Raw genomic sequence first — 7,508 nt, forward strand, 5'->3', positions numbered from 1 at the left:
GGAAGTTTTCGCCTGCTGAGCGTAATTATGATGTGGGCAACCGAGAGTTGCTGGCCATGAAGTGGGCATTCGAGGAGTGGCGTCATTGGCTTGAAGGAGCTAAGCATCGCGTGGTGGTATTGACTGATCATAAGAACTTGACTTATCTCGAGTCTGCCAAGCGCTTGAATCCTAGACAAGCTCGTTGGTCGTTGTTTTTTGCCCGTTTTGACTTTGTGATTTCGTACCTTCCGGGCTCTAAAAATGTGAAGGCGGATGCTCTGTCTAAGAGTTTTGTACCCGACTCTCCGGGTTTATCTGAGCCGGCGGGTATCCTCAAGGAAGGAGTAATTGTGTCTGCCATCTCCCCTGATTTGCGGCGGGTGCTGCAAAAATTTCAGGCTAATAAACCTGATCGTTGCCCAGCGGAGAAACTGTTTGTCCCTGATAGGTGGACGAATAGAGTTATCTCTGAACTTCATTGTTCGGTGTTGGCTGGTCATCCTGGAATCTTTGGTACCAGAGAGTTAGTGGCTAGATCATTTTGGTGGCCCTCTCTGTCGCGGGATGTGCGTGCTTTTGTGCAGTCCTGTGGGATTTGTGCTCGGGCTAAGCCCTGCTGTTCTCGTGCCAGTGGGTTGCTTTTGCCCTTGCCGGTCCCGAAGAGGCCTTGGACACATATCTCTATGGATTTTATTTCTGACCTTCCCGTTTCTCAAAAGATGTCAGTCATTTGGGTGGTCTGTGATCGCTTTTCTAAGATGGTCCATCTGGTACCCTTGTCTAAATTGCCTTCCTCCTCTGATTTGGTGCCTTTGTTCTTCCAGCATGTGGTTCGTTTGCATGGCATTCCAGAGAATATTGTTTCTGACAGAGGTTCCCAGTTTGTTTCGAGGTTTTGGCGAGCCTTTTGTTGTAGGATGGGCATTGACTTGTCTTTTTCCTCGGCTTTCCATCCTCAGACTAATGGCCAGACCGAGCGAACCAATCAGACCTTGGAAACATATCTGAGGTGCTTTGTTTCTGCTGATCAGGATGACTGGGTGTCCTTTTTGCCTTTGGCTGAGTTCGCCCTTAATAATCGGGCCAGCTCGGCTACCTTGGTTTCACCGTTTTTCTGCAATTCTGGGTTCCATCCTCGTTTCTCTTCTGGACAGGTTGAGTCTTCGGACTGTCCTGGTGTGGATACTGTGGTGGACAGGTTGCAGCAGATTTGGACTCAGGTAGTGGACAATTTGACCTTGTCCCAGGAGAAGGCTCAACTTTTCGCTAATCGCAGACGCCGTGTGGGTCCCCGACTTCGTGTTGGGGATCTGGTTTGGTTATCTTCTTGTCATATTCCTATGAAGGTTTCCTCTCCTAAGTTTAAACCTCGTTTTATTGGTCCGTATAGGATTTCTGAGGTTCTTAATCCTGTGTCTTTTCGTCTGACCCTTCCAGATTCTTTTTCCATACATAACGTATTCCATAGGTCATTGTTGCGGAGATACGTGGCACCTATGGTTCCATCTGTTGAGCCTCCTGCCCCGGTTTTGGTGGAGGGGGAATTGGAGTATATTGTGGAGAAGATTTTGGATTCTCGTGTTTCAAGACGGAAACTCCAGTATCTGGTTAAATGGAAGGGTTATGCTCAGGAGGATAATTCCTGGGTTTTTGCCTCTGATGTCCATGCTCCCGATCTTGTTCGTGCCTTTCATGTGGCTCATCCTGGTCGGCCTGGGGGCTCTGGTGAGGGTTCAGTGACCCCCCCTCAAGGGGTGGGGTACTGTTGTGAATTCTGTGGCAGAGTTCACTCCTGTGGTCACAAGTGGTACTTCGGCTGATTCTCTCTGGGATCTTCCGTTTGTGGAGGAAAGTGGTACTGCAGCTTCTGAGTTTCCTCCCTCAGGTGATCTGGTGAGCTCGTTAGCTTCTTCTCTACTTAACTCCACCTGATGCTTTGATCTATGCTTCCTGTCAATGTTTCAGTGTGGGACTTGTTTTTTCCCTGGATCATTCCTGTGGCCTGCTGCTCTGCAAAGCTAAGTTTTGCTTATGTTATTTTGTTGCTATTTTTCTGTCCAGCTTGCTTTATTGGTTTTTCTCGCCTACTGGAAGCTCTGAGACGCAGAGGGACCACCTCCGTACCGTTAGTCGGTGCGGAGGGTCTTTTTGTCCCCTCTGCGTGGTTTTTTATAGGTTTTTGTGCTGACCGCAAAGTTATCTCCCCTATCCTCGTTCTGTTCAGCTAGTCGGGCCTCACTTTGCTAAATCTGTTTCATCTCTATGTTTGTGTTTTCATCTTACTCACAGTCATTATATGTGGGGGGCTGCCTTTTCCTTTGGGGAATTTCTCTGAGGCAAGGTAGGCTTATTTTTCTATCTTCAGGATTAGCTAGTTTCTCAGGCTGTGACGAGGCACCTAGGTTCTGGTCAGGAGCGCTCCACGGCTACCTTTAGTGTGGTTTGATAGGCTTAGGAATTGCGGTCTGCAGAGTTCCCACGTCTCAGAGCTCGTTCTATTATTTTGGGTTATTGTCAGTTCACTGTATGTGCTCTGACCTCCATGTCCATTGTGATTCTGAATTGCCTTTCATAACAGGAATCGAAGCCACACAGAGCAGGAGCTCTGGAATGCCATCAAGCAGGAGAGCGATGTGTGGTTACTGCCAGCGAATCTCCAGCCAGGCATGGTAGTGTGTGACAATGGCCGAAATCTGGTGGCAGCTTTGGCCCTTGGCAACCTCACTCACATCCCATGTCTGGCACATGTGCTCAATTTGGTTGTGCAGAGTTTTCTGAGGGACTATTCGGATCTTGATGCCCTGCTGCACAAGGTCCGCCTAGAGTGTGCTCACTTGGGGCGTTCCAGCTTGGCCAGATCCCGCATTGCTGCTCTGCAGCGCCGATTCCGCCTTCCGGAACACCGCATCATATGTGACCTACCTACCCGGTGGAATTCCACGTTACATATGTTGGAGCGGTTGTGTGAGCAGCAGCAAGCAGTTATGGAGTACCAGCTGCATCAGGCGCAAAGAAGTCGCAGTCAGCGCCGATCAGACTTCACAACCACAGAGTGGGCCACTATGAAGGACGTCTGCCAGGTTTTGCGTCCTTTTGATTATTCCATGCGGATGGCAAGTGCAGATGATGCACTAGTCAGCATGACTGTCCCCCTTATCTGCCTGCTTCAGCAAACTTTGCAAGGGTTAAGGGATGATGTTGTGGAAGAGGTGGAGGATGAAGAGTCACCTTTTCCATCAGCTTCTGGAGAGTCAGCGCCACGTGGTTCCTCACAAAGGGGTACGCAGGGGCCAATTTGTGAGGAGGATGAGGAGGAGTCAATGGAGGAGGAAGAGCTCCGTCCAGAGGAGGGAGCGACACAATTGTCCAGTGGTCAGTGTGTACAGCGAGGGTGGGGTGATGACGAGCGGGCAGAGATCATGTCTCAAGCAGGGGACAGCGTTTCTGGGCCAGTTGGCACTCTGCAGCACATGGTGGATTTCATGCTGCAGTGCCTGAGAAACGACCGCCGCATCGACCACATTCTCAACATGCCTGATTATTGGGTGTTCACCCTCCTCGATCCTCGCTACCGGGACAACGTCCAAAACCTCATCCCAGTGTTGACCCGGGAGCGTAAATTGCGCGAGTACCACGACACACTGGTGAATTCCATCATCTTCTCCTGTCCAACTGAGAGGAGTGCTGCTAGTGCTTTACAAAGCAGCTCAGTGCGTCGAGGCAGTGGGGGAGGCTCTGCCCAAAGAGGGAGCAGAAGCAGTGCCTCTGCCCAAGGTAAGCCCAGTATGGCACAACTCTGGCACACTTTTGTGTGCCCGCCCCAAATGTCTACACCATCACCGGCGGCTCCAGTCAGCAGGAGGCAACGGTTCCGTCAGATGGTGACAGACTACATGGCTTGCCCTCTTACTGTACTCCCAGACGGCTCTTCCCCGTTCAAGTTTTGGGTCTCTAAGCTGGATACATGGCCAGAGCTAAGCCAGTATGCATTGGAGGTGCTGGCTTGCCCTGCGGCTAGTGTCTTATCGGAACGTGTCTTTAGTGCCGCAGGTGGTGTACTAACAGACCGTCGCATGTGACTGTCCTCCGATAACGTTGACCGGCTTACTTTCCTGAAAATGAACCAGGCCTGGATCTCGCAGGAATTTGCCACTCCTCTCCCTGATTAAGTAATTGGGTGTCATCCAGGTCTCCCGCTGTGTTCATCTTTCTACCACCTGAACTGCTATTCCTGGGCTCCAACACCGCCAGTTGCGGCTCAGAAGTGCAGGCTGCACAGTAAAAACATACGACCCAGTGTTATTGGGTTTCAGTAACGTCAGCTGATCCCCAGCTGTGTAGCCGGCAATGTGTCCTGCGACCGCCACGCTGGCACAACAACCTAAATGTAAGGGAACCTGTCCCCCCCCCCCCCCTGTCGTTTGTTACTGAAAGAGCCATCTTGTGCAGCAGTAATGCTGCACAAGGAAAAGGTAGCTTTTTTTTAGTTTAGCTCCTTGCACACGCAGAACTTAACACTTATAAAATGTGTTCACTGATACCGTTATACCGTCCCGGAGCTGGGACTTTCCTTCGTAATGTGATGCAGCACTGCCGTCATTCCTATCCCCTTGGTGCCATGCGCTGGCTCCTCAGCGTTGTTTTAAGCTGTCACGGAGCCTGCGCTGTTCTGTTATCCCTTGAGCATGCCCTATTTGCGCTGCCTGTCTTCTGACATAATTTGGTGTCAGGCTGGCTGGGCCTGTGCGGCCGCGCTGCCCGAGATCCCGCCTCGCAGTGTCTTCTGATTGAGTCACACTGCGGGCCTGGGATCCATGGGCATGCGCAGTGCATATCTTCCCCTCGGGCTCTCGCTCATTTCCCTCCGCCTTCTTTAGACTGTGCGCCGTCAGCTGATCCCTAATAGCATGCCACGGCCGTGACACCGCACAGTCTGAAGAAGAGGGAAGGAGGGGAGTGAGAGTCGAGTATATGCACTGTGCATGCCCATGGATCCAAGGCCCGCAGTGGGATTACGTTAGACGAGACTGCGAGGTGGGATCTGGAGCAGCGTGGACGCACAGGCACTGACAGCCTGACACCAAATTATGTCAGAAGACAGGCAGCGCTAATTGGGCATGGCCAAGGGCTAACAGAACAGCGCAGGCTCCGTGACAGCTTAAAACAATGCTGAGGAGGCAGCGCACGGCACCAAGGGGATAGGAATGACAGCTGTGCTGTGTCCCATTACGAAGGAAATTCGCACCTCCGGGACGGTTGAACGGTATAAGGGGACACATTTTTAGTGTTTACTTCAGTGTTTGCAAGGAGCATAATTAAAAGAGCAACCTTTTCCTTTTGCATCCTTAGTGCTGCACAAGATGGCTCTTTCAGCTACAAACGTCTTGGGGGGGGTTAAAGGTTCCCTTTCAACTTGCTCCAATCAGGCTTCGGCCTACGCTCTGTTCCTCTGTTCCTCCTGCTGACCCTGGGCTCTAACACCGCCAGTTGGTGCCTGGAAGTGCTGTGTGCACAGTTAACAGTCGCTCCTCTGTTATTGGGGTTCAGTAACGTCAGCTGATCCCCATCTGTGTGCGGCAATACCTCCAATCTGCTCCTCCTTCTGTCCCTGGGCTCTAACACCGCCAGTTGGTGCCTGGAAGTGCTGTGTGCACAGTTAACAGTCGCTCCTCTGTTATTGGGGTTCAGTAACGTCAGCTGATCCCCAGCTGTGTGTGCGGCAATACCTCCAATCTGCTCCTCCTGCTGTCCCTGGGCTCTAACACCGCCAGTTGGTGCCTGGAAGTGCTGTCTGCACAGTCAACAGTTGCTCCTCTGTTATTGGGGTTCAGTAACGTCAGCTGATCCCCAGCTGTGTATCCGGCAACGTGTCATGCGACCGCCACGCTGGCACAACTAAAATGTAAGGGGACCTGTCCCCCCCCCCCCTAGGCGTTTGTTACCGAAAGAGCCACCATGTGCAGCACTAATACTGCACAAGGGAAAGGTCGCTCTTGAAATTATGCTCCTTGCAAACGCTGAACTACACACTAATGTAATGTGTCCCCTCACAGCGTCCAACCGTCCCGGAGGTGGGACTTTCCTTTGTAATGTGACGCAGCATAGCCATCATTGCTACCCCCTTGCCACCGTGCGCTGGCTCCTTAGCGTTGTTTGATTCCGTCATGGACCCTGCGCTGTTATGTTATCCCTTGGCCATGCACAGTTTGCGCTGCCCGTCCTCTGACATCATTTGTTGTCGTCCTGGCTGCGCCTGTGCGTCCACGCTGCCCGAAATCCCACCTCGCAGTGTCGTCTAATGAGATCCCACAGTGGGCCTGGTATCCATGGCCATGCGCAGTGCATATACTAGCCTCTCACTCCCCTTCTTCACGCTTCTTCAGACTAGGCGGCGTCAGCTGATCCCTAATAGCATGCCACGGCCGTGACGCCGCACAGTCTGAAGAAGCAGGAAGGAGGTGAGTGAGAGGCGATGATATGCACTGCGCATGCCCATGGATCCCTGGCCCGCAGTGGGACTACATTAGATGACACTGCAAGGTTGGATCTCGGGCAGCTTGGACGCACAGGCACTGCCAGCCTGACACCTACATGATGTCAGAAGACGGGCACCGCTAACTGTGCATTGCCAAGGGATAACATTACAGCGCGGGCTCCGTGACAGAACCAAACAACGTTGAGGAGGTGGCGCACGGCACCAAGGGGGTTGGAATGACGGCTTTGCTGTGTCACATTACAAAGGAAAGTCCCACTTCCGGGACGGTTTGACAGTGTGAGGGGACACATTATATGAGTGTGTACTTCAGCGTTTGCAAGGAGCATAATTTTCGGAGCCACCATTTTCCATGTGCAGTATTACTGCTGTACAAGATGGCTCTTTCAGCAACAAATGCCTGGGGGGGGGGGGGTTAAAGGTTCCTTTTCAACTTGCTCCACTGCAGTCTTCGGCCTACACTCTGCTCCTATTTGATTCCCTGGGTTTCAACACTGTCAGTTGCCACCTGGAAGTGTTGTCTACACAGAAAAAACACTAGGTGATGTGTCAGTGGGGTTCAGCACCGCCAGCTGTTCCCCTGCTGTGTAGTCGGCAACGTGTCCAGCACAAGCCACGCTGGCACAACAGAACAAAAGCTGCCACCAGTGCAGGCTTCGGCCTACACTCTGCTCCTCTCCTCCTCCTGCTGACCCTGGGCTTAAACACCGCTAGTTTTTGCCCGGAAGTGCTAGCTGCACAGAGAAAAACACCAGCCAATGTGTTAGTGGGGTTCAGCAACGCCAGCTGTTCCCCTGCTGTGTAGCCGGCAACGTGACCTGCAAACGCCACGCAGGCACATGAACTGAAATTAAAGGGAACCTGGCCCCACCCCCCCAGGTGTTTCTATGTATAACAGCCACCTAGTATAGCAGTACTGCTGCATTTGTACAAGGTGGCTGATTTTTTATCCTTGCCCACGTAGAATTAAACACGTAAAATATGTGTCTCATTGCAGACCATTACAATGTCCCTGAGGTGTGACTTTCCTTTT

The sequence above is a fragment of the Ranitomeya imitator genome, chromosome 6 (genome assembly GCF_032444005.1).
Source record: "Ranitomeya imitator isolate aRanImi1 chromosome 6, aRanImi1.pri, whole genome shotgun sequence".
In the NCBI taxonomy this organism is placed as follows: domain Eukaryota; kingdom Metazoa; phylum Chordata; class Amphibia; order Anura; family Dendrobatidae; genus Ranitomeya; species Ranitomeya imitator.